The sequence below is a fragment of the Durio zibethinus genome, chromosome 3 (genome assembly GCF_047325235.1).
Source record: "Durio zibethinus cultivar Kanyao isolate XHJ-2024 chromosome 3, ASM4732523v1, whole genome shotgun sequence".
Lineage (NCBI taxonomy): Eukaryota > Viridiplantae > Streptophyta > Magnoliopsida > Malvales > Malvaceae > Durio > Durio zibethinus.
Window position 1 is genome coordinate 29,669,844 of NC_143164.1, and position 14,980 is coordinate 29,684,823.

Genomic DNA, 14,980 nt, shown 5'->3' on the forward strand with positions numbered 1-14,980 from the left:
TAAATACGTGTCAGCATCTTATTGGATATTTATATTACATTAGCAAAGTTGTGTTAATAAAAGGTACCAACATAATAATAATTTTAAAATTCAAGTATTAATTGACAAAAAAATTCTTTAAGTAGCGATGTGACAAAAATTACAAAGTTCAGGGGCCAAACATATATTTAACCCTTCTATTTTTCTTGTTTTAATGACAAATATATTGTTTAATTGATTTATTTATAAAAATCATCACTTACAAGTTTAAATAAAATTATTCATTTAGGTTTTTTATATATTTGTTTATAATGAAAAAAATTTATAATTTTTGTGAATTTTTTGTTAGTATGTGTGTGTGTGTGTGTATATAACAAGATCAATATAATATAAATTAATCCCTCAAAATCAAATATTAAGGTCCACCACTAGTTGAAACTATTGAAACCAACCCAACTTTATTTCTCTTATGTTTGTTATTTCTTTTGCGGGAAGTCCAAATTCTTAATAATTTTATATCATTATTTGTATTTTTTTACTTGTGTGTAGATATTTTAAGATTTTAGCTCAAGCGTAAATAACAATCCAAGATGAGGTGAATAAGAATGTCTTTAAATTTTTTTCCTAAAAATTTACTTTCAATAAATTTGAATGAAAATTTTAAAACAATAAAATTTTTTATAGAAATTTGATGAGATTAACAATAATAAAGAATATTAAAGCACATAAAAATAACAATGAAAATAAAAGAATAAGAGGGAAAAAATCAAATTAAAGGATTTATAGAGGTTCGGTCATATTTTAAAGGCACCTATATATTTTCCTTTGGCTTTTCTTAGCCAAGTTTCAAATCTACTAGTGAAAAATATTCTTGTACAAATTACAATCTCTATCTTATCAAGGTTATGATAGTAACCTTTACTCCTTTGTAGAATTCTACCCAATCTTTACAAAGCTATTAAAAGGATACCCGCGTTTCGATTCACTAAGCCTTTTTTAATACAAAGGCTTTTGCAAACTAGTAAAATCTTCTAATAGGCAAGTTTTTGCTAAGGTTAAATACAAAGATTAACAAACAAATGAAGTTTGGATACAATGACTACAAAAAAAATATGAAATTGAAGCGCTATAGAATTTAAAGCTCTTAATTTTTTTTATTTTAAAGCTCTTGGTTCATCATTCTCTTCTTTAGAATGTGTTGAAGGCTTTTTTTTATAGTAGGATATCATCTCTAGTCATTGTGAGTCGCTAGAATTGAGAAAGAGTTGTTATTTCCTTCAAAATTTGTTTTTATTCAAACTTCCTGCACGAAGAGGATAGATCTAATGTTTCTAGGTTAAAAAAATATAGCTATTAGAAATGAGGGGATAGATCTTGAGAACAATCAGCTAGCTTGAAAACTAGGGGAGAAGCATTATGACTTGTGGGGATCAATCCCAAAATCGATCATCATGCTTAAAAACAGAGGATAAGTTTCTAGATGTGAGGAGATCAATCCTATGCATGGTGGAATCGATGATTTCTTTCCAAAATTGCATATTTTGACATTTTTTACTAAGGAAAAATGATTTTTTTTCAAACATATTTTTGCAAATGATATTTATTTAAGAGTATGAATTGTTAAGAAAAATTTAGGTTCAATAATATTTAGTAAATTTTCAATAATTGATTTAAATATAACATCAAGGAAAAATTACTAAATGAATAAGTTTGAAAATGATAAATTTAACTTAATGTTTTGTTATATCAAAACTTATATCAATTCAAAACTTACAATTTCTCCCTTTTTGATATAACAAAACTTAAAATAAATTTGCTTTGGAAAGCTCCTTTTAATCAATTATGAATTTTGAAAATCAATTAAAAAAAGCTCCTTTATTTTCAAGACAACTTTTCAATATAAGCTCCCCCTAAATATAAGCACAATATTCAATTTTGAATCAACTTAACTAAGGCCATTTTTCACAATATTCACCAAATTTCCACCACAAGCATACTTAGCAAATCCATTGCATTCTTAACACAATATTCAATAATCACTTAACAAGCAAATTTTGTTGATAAAAATACCTCTCCCTCTTTTTGTCATAACAAAATAAAGAGAGATAAATTAAAACCATAAGACAATTTCAAGAGCATGTATATGGCTAAGAACATGCAATCCCATCAAGAGCAAATAATTCAAGCATGTATTCAAGCATAAAAAAATTATGTATTCAAGTATAATATGTAAAATGAAATTCAAATACATGTATTCAAGTATAAGAACATAAATATTTCAATGTATCCAATGCAAACATTTTAGCAATACTAGTCATAAGATTTATAACATGATTGTTATGAGTAAAGAGATACATGAATAATATGCGTACTACTCATACATCATGTTTTTCATTAATTGTGCTTAGAATTTAAAGTATCAATATCATGTAAGCATATTCAAGCACATATATTCAAGCTCATACCAATAGTTAAAGAAATGCTATATCATAAATAAATCATTTTAATTCAAGTAAAATTGTATTATAAGATTTTCCCTTTTTCCATAAAAAAAGAAGTGATGAATTTGAGGCACAAATTTTTACAAGAATAGTATAAGCTATAATCTAAATCTAGGATATGTATATTTATATCAAGCATAGACTTATACTTTTGCTTGATAATCACAACTGATTAGCATAGAAGTCTAGCTTTTAGTAAGCAATGCATCTCAAACATATATGAAGGATTCTAAAATATATTTCAATAATTTTAAGTGACAAAAACAATCATCCATAAGCATATCTTATCCAAGAACCATAGCTCATAAATATATATAATACAGCATGAATACTAATAAGCAATAAAATTTCTTTATCATGTTATAACAAAGATTATACAAGTATGATTTTCCAAACATGATGATCACATATGCTATATCAAAGAAATCATAAAACCATTATTACCCAAATGCATGATGGACACTCATTCATGTATATTTCAAGTTATTTCAATGCATAATAATGTACTTAATCCAAATATATACAAGCATCTAAACACATTCAAGAGCAAAAGATTACACCCAAAGTATTTCAAGTTAAGACTTATCATTTGCTAGAGCATTCAAATAGTAAAAGTCCAATCCTTGTATTATTAAAGCCAAAATTCTTATTGTATATTCTTTTCATATTTTTTTTTAAATTTAGCAAACACCTACCTGATGCATCTAATCCCACATTGGAAGAATGTATGGATATGGTATGATATATATGTAGAGATCTAAAATCTAAAACTTGTAAGGCACCTTTTGTGGGAGAAAATCGTTAGACCTTTGTGTTAAAACTGACAATACCTCATAGGTTGGGTGTGGGTCTCCATAAATGGTATCAAATTGGTCACTAGTTGACAAAAACTAAGTGCTACATCATAGAAGTCACTAAATGCTACACTGTGGGGTCGTGGGAGTCACTAAGTGCTACACGATTGGAAGTCGCTTCTAAAACTCAATGTTTGGTGTGATCTTGGTCCTATGGTTGGATTCGACTTGATAGGGGTATCAAGCATTAAAGGTGAGAAGATTGTGATGCCCCTAATCCTACATTGGAAGAATGTGTAAATATGATATATATGTATAGATCTAAACTTAAAATCGTGAAAACTTCGAGTCAAAATGAACAATACTTCACAAGTTGGGTGCGAGTCTCCACAAATTTATGAGGTTCTTAAAATTCAACCTAGTTTAAATCCAACATTTCTTTAATTTTGACAAGTTTTTAAAATCAAATTTATGACCAATTTAACCTAAATGCCCCAAGTCAAACTTGATCAAATTTGGTCAAAATCAGTCAAATCAGATCGAACTCTAGTCAATATTTAAAATTCATAACCAAATAGGGTTAATAAGCCTTGGTATTAATATTTATGATTTTAATGCACTAAAAGCTTTGATTGCACTTTGGGAATGGTAAAATTATTAAAATGCCTTTAAAGGATATTTTTATAATTTGACATTCTCAAAGTTGGATATTTGTGAAAACTTTCAGACCACATTTGAATATTATTTTATGACTTTTGATGCATAAAAAACCCTTATCATACCTCGAGAGATGTAAAATTATCAAAAGACCCTTAAGGGGCATTTGGTTCGTAAAATCTTCGATTTTGAGGGAAAGTGTGATCCTTAGAAAAGTGCGATACCCAGGGTTATCTTTCATTTTCAGGGCATATTGTAATCCAATTCACTTATTTGGTTGAAAAGAATCCACGTATATTAATTCTTGTATAATTACCATAATCTCTTTAACATATATGATGGTAATTTTTCATTTTTTTTTATTAATAATAAATACCCCAATGACAAATGATGCTTTTAGCAGCAAAAGAAAATAAATTTTTAATTGATTGTTGTTTTAATTTATAAAATATCATTAATTAAGACATTTTAAAACATGAATGTCTTAATTGATAGAGTAAATTTTATATAAAGAAAGATCAATTAAGGTGTTTAAAGCACAAAATGGCTTAATAGATCCCTTTCAAAAATTTGTAATTTATGGTTTTGAAAATGAACAATTTATTATGATATTTGTCTATTAAATTAATCAAAAAATTATTTTTATAAATCAATTAAGGTGTTTTTGTACACAAACACCTTAATTGATGATGTTTTCTAATTATAAAACATATCAATTAAGGCATTCAAAGTACAAAAATGCCTTAATTGTTCATTTTTAATAATTATAATTGATGGTTTTGAAAATGATCAATTTGTTATGATATTTGTCTATTAAATTAATCAAAAAATTTATTTTTTTGATCAATTAAGGCGTTTCTATACACAAATGCTTTAATTGATGATATCCCACATAATTATAAAACAAATCAATTAAGGTGTTTGTGTCCAAAAAAGTCTTAATTTAACATTTTTAAAAATTATACTGATTGATCAATTAAATCATTTCTGCACACAAACACCTTAATTCATCTAACCTTTATATTATAATTGTGATCAGTTAAGGTGTTTGTAAACACAAATGACTTAATTGACTAGTTTTAAAAATTATTTTTAGATCAATTAAGGCATTTTTGCAAAAATGCAATGCATGTATTTCCCTAAACCCATCAAGCCATTCACTTGGCATTTTGGTTTTCTTTATCTCCCTTATTGTCATCAACTGTGAATTACTCAATGATGTCACATATACTTTTTTACCAAGTATGTTCGAATTTTATCATTTTTGTACAATGTTTATTCATCTATCCATGCCATTTTTTTTTGTTTCCTTACTATATATATTTTTATTTTTATAACCATTTATCACCGTCACCAACATCGCACACCCTTTCTATATTGTATGCATGGTATTCTTTTTGTTGTTTGGTTGGAGTATTGTGGTTTGTTGAATGGTTTTATGAAAAATAATAGTTACATTTTTCGTCATTTGTTTTGCATGAAACTTTTATGATATTTTGAAACATAATATCGCTTGTACGCTGTATAATATTATTGGTTTTGTTATATTTTATGTATATTGGTCTATATACTATAGTGGATATGGGTTGTTTTTACTGTGTAGGATATATATAGAGACAGTTTGGTGTATTTCATATAATTATGATTAAAATCACAGGCATTATGGTATCTGAAAAATATTTATCTTCTTCTATTGAACATGAAGAAGATATACCCTTCTTCAAAGAAAGAAAATAAAAAAGATGTGGTAAACAAATTAAAGTGACTAGGATAAAAATTCACATCGATTTTGATCATGATGGGTAGTCTGTGTTAATTGAAGGTGTAAAGTTGGCCAGCCACATTGGTGCTATCGCTCGGCACAGTATATCTATTACATACCCTAATTGGCGAATGATCCCTAATGATAAAAAAGATAGTATATGGGATTCAGTTATGGTATGTTTATTCAACAATATCCAAAGTTTTGTTAATTGTTAATTGAATTGAATTAATGTGTTGAAATTAATGTATTCAATTTTTTAAGTACTGTTTAACGTGCCAATTAAGTATAAAAAGCTTGTGTTACAATCGACTGGCAATGCATTCAAAGATTTTAAGAGCAGAATGACAATTCAATATATTTTATCATTCATTGATAATTCTAAATTATTGGTTGATCCTTGAATGACATATGCAGATGTTGTCAGTTATAAAGAATGGTTGCAATTTATTCAAAGGATTAATTTGCTACGAGATATGAATTTGATGACTTGCGAACTAATTATGACAAAGATTTGTTGTCCTTAGTATTAGGATCGAAAGATAGACATGGTCAAGTTTGAGGGGTTATTAGATTTGTGTCACCATCATAGTTCTTCAGGAATCAATGTAAACCCTCCAAAGAAAAATGCAAAATATGAAGCAATCATTAAGCAACAACATCAGATACTTAATGAGCAAAAGCAACGCCTAAATGATCAACAGCAATGACTTACAGCTTTAAAGGTAATGTTGGCAGTAATGCAACCTAACATGCCTTTAAGGCAATCTATTACTAACATCTAGTAGGGAAATGAATTTATGAATCAAGTCTTAAAGCAAACCCAAAATTTGGTAATCATCATTACTTTAATTTTGTTTATTTATTTAAGATTTATTTGTATTTTATATTTTTTGAATTGGTTTTAAGACTTATATTTCATACTCTTTTGTAACAGAATATTCAGACTTAGATGATGACCCTTGTAGAGTCTGCCATTAATGTGTTATCTAATTATGTGCTCGATCATTTATCAGAAGGAAACTTCATTGTCATTGAGGGAGAGAATGGATTATTTGATCATCCGTCAATGTCTTACATTGGAGGGGCAAAGAATGAGGCATTTTGTACCATGGATGAGATATTAGCATATGATATTGTTGCATATATGAGGTTAGCTAATTGATAAATGTAAATATCGTCAATCAATATAAATTATTCTATATAGGTAGTATTACTAAATGATACTGTTGATTGTCAAAATACAGCCTCATATACAGAAAGATAAAAGGAAAGACAAATGACCTATAGATTCATATTCATTGACCCAAATTTGATTAGTCATGGCAATGACACTATTGCTATTCATTCTTGTCAAGTGAGTCAATACATGCAAAAACTGTTCGATTATTTTCTGGTGCCTTATAATTCTGCATAAGTTCTATTCGTAGTAATAATTGTATCATTTATGACATATAATATCATGCCTATTATTATGCAGAAGTCATTACAAGCTTATTGAAATTGATACTAATACGTTGATGCCATACTTATTTAACTTCGCTTAACCAACGACGTTGCCTAAAATCATTATTGCCAATTTAATAAAGAGGCATTACTTTTTATTAATAAGTAATAATTAGATTAAATTGTGTTTTTGTGTAATTACTATTATTTTTTGTTTACTATTGTTTTTTTGTTTAATTTAGGGGAATGGCTATTGTTGATAAGAATAGAAAGTTCAATTGTGTGTCATTACTGGTAAGTGTAAAATATATTCTTTTATAAATGAGTTTGTTTAGATAAAAGTTTACCAACCCACTCGATTTTATTTTTCAATTTTCTTGTCAACTAGGAGTTACCAAATGTGGATATTATGTCCTTCATTTTATGAGGAAAATTGTTTTATATGATTTTACGAGCATACTATTCAAGGTTAGTATTAATACCATATAATAGTAATATCTTTCAATTAAACTTATATAAAGTTGTGCAAGTTGAATAACATTGACTTCTTATTTTTTGTTTATAGTGGGTGAACAAGGAAAGCTTCACCCAAGAAGAAATTAATAAAGTTTGCAAAGAATGGTGTGATTATGTATCAATATTAGCCAAACATTGACCACTAGACAAACAAATCGGCTATAAATATATATAAAAAATGCTCAAATTTTTTGGTATAGGCACTATGATTAGATATTATTTAATTTTTATTAGTTTATTTTTTATTTTTATTGGTTTTGTTTTTGTCTTATATCATGGTGTGTTATACAAGTGCAATGTGATCACTTTGGAGCAATTTGTTCATCTTAATAGTGCACTTAAATTTAAATCATTTCATAACACATACATTATTGACCACCAAACATTCTTTTATCAATACAAATATGAAATTTATAAATCCAAATTGTGTTGTCATTCACAAAATTTATAAATACAAATATGAATTAGTCAATACAAATATTTGTTTTTGGATACAAGTATAATATCCGTTACAAATAAATGAATGTATAACATGAAACACATTTTGCATATTTACAACCTTTCACTTATTGCCTTAATTAAATAAATATGTTTAAAAATTATTGTATGAATCTGTATACAGAATGTGGTGTAGCTTATGTATGACCAAGAGGAAAAAAGTCAAATGATGGGTGATATGCATTACATTCGTTTAACTATTTCATAGTGTAATTACTTCTAAATACAGTGGCAGAGTGAAGAAATCTCAACTTTGTGATTTTTTTCAACATATACTTATAAGCAACGATCATTTCATCAGGCATGAATTCATTGAGTTGCATTATTTCATTAAAAAGTGACTTTCTTTTATCTGTATTTTCAACTTTATCTGTAATTAAGTTGAAATGGCCTCTATCACACTCACAATCCTATCATATGAAGCACCAAGTTTGCCAATGTGATCAACTAAATCATTGATTGGTCCATTTTCACTCCTAGAATGCTTTTTGCTTGATAACATTCTACTATTGCTCAAAGCAGCTAAACCAATTTTTTCTTCATCGTCTCTTTTTTTTGTTTTTCATTCAGTAAGGATATCAAACTCTGGAGAGAAATAAGCTTTCTTAGTAGCATTTAATGATTCAATCACATCGGTTGCTGTTTTGATTTTCTGATTGGTTATTTTATTGGATCTAAAAATCACTTTAAAATCATCAAAAAAAGAGAAAGATTTGTTTCTTAACCTTTTAGCATATGGATGTGCTTGCCAAAAGTTCAAGCAAATATGAATCAAATAAAAAAAATAAAAAAAAAAAGTAAATAAGTAAGGTAAGCCATATGTAATCTTAAAAAACTTACCCAAACCCATTCATTAAAAACTTCTTTTTCAATTGTGATACATTTTTCTTGATCATCCACCCAAATCCACTAGAATTTTTTATATCACTAATTGCGTGATATAGTCTCTTGAGTAATTTAACCTTGGATTTGATGTAGGGGGTAACTTTAAATTGTGAAATAATAATGAGTTGCTCTAGCATTCATTCAAGATAACCTAGATATCCGATATGGAATGTCCCATTATCCATTCTTCATTTAGGATCTTCTACCAAATAATGTAGGCATTGAACCATATAGGAATCCTCCTCTCAAATCCATGAATGGTTACCTACCTCTGAACTTTCGGTTCTTCTTCTAGGTTGGCCTCGAATGGATTGTGATGGATTGGCACGCGATGAAGACTTGTTTAATTCCTAATTACATGGTTAGATATTATGCAACAATATCACTATAGTAAATCAAAAACCCGTTAAGGGAATGAATTAAAGGAATGCACATGGAAAGAAAACAAAAAAATGTGTACTCAATATTGTAATATAATTGGACACTCAAGAATAAAAAAAAAATCATGTAAACATATATTCAACATTGATATAAAGCAAATTCTACACTCAACCATATGGTACATAAATCAAATAAATTGAGCAAACATTATGACATACAAAGCATTTCTGTAATGTTCTTATCCTTGAGATTGCAATCAATAGGTGAAAATTTTATTAGTTAGATTATCTCTTAACTGAGTTGAAAAATCATATGGCTCAATATACATAATCAAATATTGATGTTCAGATTCATCTAGTTAGCTAATACTTCCTTCAGTAGCATCACTTTTAATAAGGTCAAAAACCATCTCAAACCTAATAAAATTATGGAGAAGGCAATAAGCAGAAATGATTATACACTATCTTTATTGAATAAAATGATTTTTCCTTAAAATTACCCATCTAGCTTTCAATATACCAAAACATCTTTCGATACAATTTCTTGTTTAAGAGTGTTTCATGTTGAAGTATTCCTACGGGGTCATCGATTGGAGTCCTACCCTCCAATTACTAAGATGGTATCATTGACCTCTATAAGATGCCAAGAAACCTTCCTCATTTATGTATTTGGCATCACACAAATAGTAATTACCTGTTACAATAGAACAACATTAATAATATGGAAAAAGGAGTTTCATTATAAACATAACACAAACATAATAAAAATAATACTTTGTGGGATCCTCAACCCATTCCTACGTGTAATGGCATCCCTTAGCACTCTGCCATCTGTTGTAGAACCTTTTCATCTTGGTAGAACATATATGAATTGCATATCTAGGGTGCAAACACCAAGGACATTAGTAGTAATTTCATTTTACCTAGTCTTGTATCTAGGCCTGCCAACTGTGTCTATATTGACTTTGATGTATGTCCCATCTAAGGTTTTTGAATTATTTCTATCTATTATCTGTTAAATTTTTTGGTATCGATTAGGGTTTTTTAAACAATATCATTTGCAGTCTTAAAATAGAATTCAACATAAAATGGAATTGTCTACTAATCACATCTCTCCAGATCAGGCCATTTAATGCTTCATAACCCTATTTTTTGTATGATGGGCTATGATGTGAAGGAAGCAAATAATTAGTTCTTCTATTGACATATGTCTAGATGATTGTAATCCCCTTTTTGTTTTAAGCAAATTACATAATTTTGCAAAAGCTCTTCTGTCTATTCTAGTATTATCTATACATTGTCTATCACTTTCAAATACCATTTCATTTAAGTTTAACTCTCTAATATGTAGCCTATCATAAGATGTTCCACCATAAGATAATCTATATTGTTTTCTACCGTTCATATATAATAATGTTATAGCAATGAAACATAACACATGCAACAAAGTCTCCATCTAGTTCACATGTATCATAAACATTGTAACTAATTGCATCTTTGTTCTTAGTGATAACTAGCCATAACTGTTTAGAAGACAAATCTTGTAAAAGTTGAAAACATAAATGGAAAGCAAATCTTGGCATATGGTACATGGAATTTATCAAACATTATCAAAGAAAATATAAATCAGCAACAAAACATTTTTGGATAAAGAAGCTAAAACAAATAAACCACAAAACAAGTTTGATCTTTCATAAACATAAATCCAGATCTAAATGACATCTGCAAATATAAAAAAATGAAAATATTGGAATGCAACAAATAATGCAGATAAGATAAATAGGTATAAAAAAGTATATACACCATTTTTTGTAAAAAATAAAGATAAACTTAACAAAACGAAAACTAAATGACGGATGTTAAAGTTGAAGTTTGTTCAAAAAGAAAAGTATGCCTTGAGATAAGATATGTTGAAATAAAAATCAAGAATGTATTGGTTATTGAAACATGATAAAGACTTCAAATAAGGTGTTTCATTTATAGAAATGCCATATTTGATGTATGAAATATAGGTTCTTTCGCTTCACAATTAGATATTACAACATTCATATTGTTAGAACATGATCTTCGAGAGGGAAAATAAAATTTTAATATGTGGCAATTAAGGCATTTTTCCATTAAAAAGCCTTAATTGATGGACACTTCAATCTTTATCAAATTGTGACTAAAAATCATTCATGTCATAACATAATCTTCAACAGCAAAAAACTTTTTTAATAAATGATCAATTAAGGTGTTTTTGTTGATAAATGCCTTAATTGATGATCATTTAAGGCATTTGATGAATAAAATGCCTTAATTGATCAATTAAGGCATTTCTCAACAAAAATGCTTTAATTGATGCCTTTGTCAATTAAGGCGTTTGAAGGAAGAAACGCCTTAATTGATCCTTAAAACACCTTATTTGAAATAGAAAATAAAAAAATTATATTGTTTATAAAAAAATCTATAATGGAGTTTTTGTCACGTTCATACTTACTTTTCAAATAGGTAATGGCTATGTGATAAATTTTTTATTTAGGTCAAATTTGGAAATAAGGTAACTTTCCCCCTGAAATCCTAGAATACCACAATGAGAGGTAGGTTTCTGATTTTAGGACTTTGGGTATTGTTAGGAATCTGACATTTTCTCCCGTAATCGATTCTGAATTAAATGTGAGAATCAAATACCCACCATTAAAATTTCGAAAGAAAATTATGGATTCCCCCAAACCAAAGCACTCTTAGGAGTATTTTTGTAATTTGACAATTTTGACGTAAGTTTTTCACAAAACACTCTAGATCATGGTTTTGTATTATTTCATGATTTTTATTGTAGTAAAAACTTTGATTGCACCTCGAAATGTGTGAAATTACTAAAATACTTTTTAAGGGTATTTTTGTAATTTGACTTTCTAGAGGTCATTTTTTGCCAAACATTCTAGATCATGTTTTAAAATTATTTTATGATTTTTGGTGCATTGAAAACCTTGATCGCGCCTTAGAAGGTGTGAAATTACAAAAATATACTTTAAAGGTATTTTCATAATTTGACCTTCTCGAGATTGATTTTTAACAAAAACTTTCAAATCATGATTTCATAATATTTCAAGATTTTTTGTGTTTTAAAATCATAAAAATAAAGAAGGGATCATGGTTTTCTAAGAAAATTACATAAAAAAGGTTAAAACTTTAACAAGGGTAATTTGGTCATTTCATAAGGTTCTAGTAGCACTTAGAGCCTCATTTTATGTTGGATTTATCATGGACCATTGATCATTTGAGCACCTTGATCTAAGGGTGAAAGGTGATTGCTTGGTGAATAAATAAGTGTAGAGTTTTTGCTTTAGGTTACATCCCATGATCAAGGGCCATTATTCTTTTACATGGCTTATAAATTCATCATTTAAGGCTAAATTAAGAAGGAAGAGGCAGTAAGGCAATGAGGTGGAGGAAAAAAAAAAGGAAAAAATAGAAAAAATTTTGGAAAGCTTTGTAAAGGTATAATTTCTAATACTTTTTCCATTGCATTTCACAATATTTCATATCATTTTTCATAGTTTTCATATTATTTATCATTTAATTTTTTATTTTTGAGAGAAAATCCATAGTTGTTTGCCTTTTTAAATTCAATCTTGATCCAAGTTTTCAACCAACTAATCAATAGATGTGTTTTGAAGCAAGAAAGGATCAAGCAAAATCAAACAAATCCACCATTCAAATGTCCATAGGAGGTTTGACCAACCTCCATTCCTCTATGGCGGTACCTCCCTAGGTTACTTTGTAATGTTTTGTTTTCCTTTGAATAATGATCTTGATGGTTGGAATGTGAGTCTATATATTATTTGCATGATAGTTGGTTATTTTTAGCATTTTGCATGTTATGTTTGGCTAAGTATGCATATTTTTATGGCTTTTACTTTTAGTAGTTTATTACATGTTTGATGAAATTCTTTTTATATAAATGCTTTCATATGATAGTTTTATAAGTGATTGATGCATGTCCTAGCTAAATAAAAGGTTTTGTGCTTGTGGGATTGCCATGCTTGGCCAAAACTCCCTAGCTTGTTTCATGGCCAAATGTTGGTTGTTTCATTTTTGATGTTTGTGTTCTTGTTTTGTTCTTCATGTTTTGTATGTGTTTGATGAAATTTTCAATGAATAAAAATGTTAGATTAGTAGACAATATGCAAATATACCAAAACCGAAATCAATCTAACGTGAATCAACTAGATCGAAACAAATGAAACCAATTTAACATGCAATTAATCAAAACACAACTACATAAACTCTAAATAAGATGAATGAAATCAAATAAAGCAAGATTAAACCAAATAACATGCAAATAGCAATAAACTAAAATGAAATAAACCCTAATAAGCTTAAACCAAATACTATTAAACTATTAAACATGCAATATGAATCAAAACAATAAAAACTAAAACTAAATAAAATCACTTATTCAAAACTGAATAAAACCCTGAAGCAATTAACATGGAAAACATGCAATTCAATAAAACTAACTTAAACCAATAGCCTAAACAGCTTTAAAACTATGCAATAAACTTAAATTAACTTTTAAACATGCAATTGAACCAAAATAAAACAAAATAGAATTTAAATCAACTCAATAAACAATAACTTAAGCTATTAAACCCTAATGTCATGCAATTTCATGCAACCCTAATATAAAAACCCTAAATTGAATTAAAATAACCTTAAATATATGCAATAATCAAATTAAAATCAATTAAAATATCTAAAACAAAAATTGTTTTAAATAATTAAAAAACAAAAACTGAATAGATCATGCAAAAACCAAAGCAAATAAAGCAAGATTAAAACCTAAACATGCAGTCTAAACAATTCAAGCATAAATTGAATTAAATCTACTCTTAAACTCAATAACCAAAAGCTTTAAGCAAGATTAATCATGCAAATGAAAAATTAAAATCAAAACATAATATGAACCAAATGGATTGAACAACCATAAAGCAAAAATCACAACTTATAAGCATAAAGAACTGAAACCAATTGCAAAGATCCAATGTTTAACCAAAATGGCCCCAAATTGAATGGAAAAGAATCTTAAAAATATAATTTAATTGCTTGAAATCTTAAAAAAAAAAGTGCATAAACTGAATTTAAAAACCAAAAAATTAAAAGAACATAAAAGTTTAAAACCGAAACTTGAATGCTAAAGAAAACTTAGAACAAGAAAGCTAACAAAAAATTCTAATAAGTTGGTCTATCACCCGAACCCCCTTACACCCTTTTTCTAAGACTTAATGATGTATTTATAGGCTCAAGAAAACCCTAGATAGGTTCGGTCGAGAGGGATCCTAGTTTGCAACCCATACAAGTTTGATTAAGCTGGGTTTCTTGAATCCGAGAATGCCTCTTATTTTCTAGATCATATCCATCATATATCAACTCAAATCACGTATAAAAGAATGAATAACCAATTCTTGCATACCAAGATCATGCATTCGGATATGATGAACTCACCTTCCAAAAATCATCTTCAAAAGTATTGTTCTTGAGCTTTTAACTTGCATCACAAATTTATCTTGAATTCTTGGA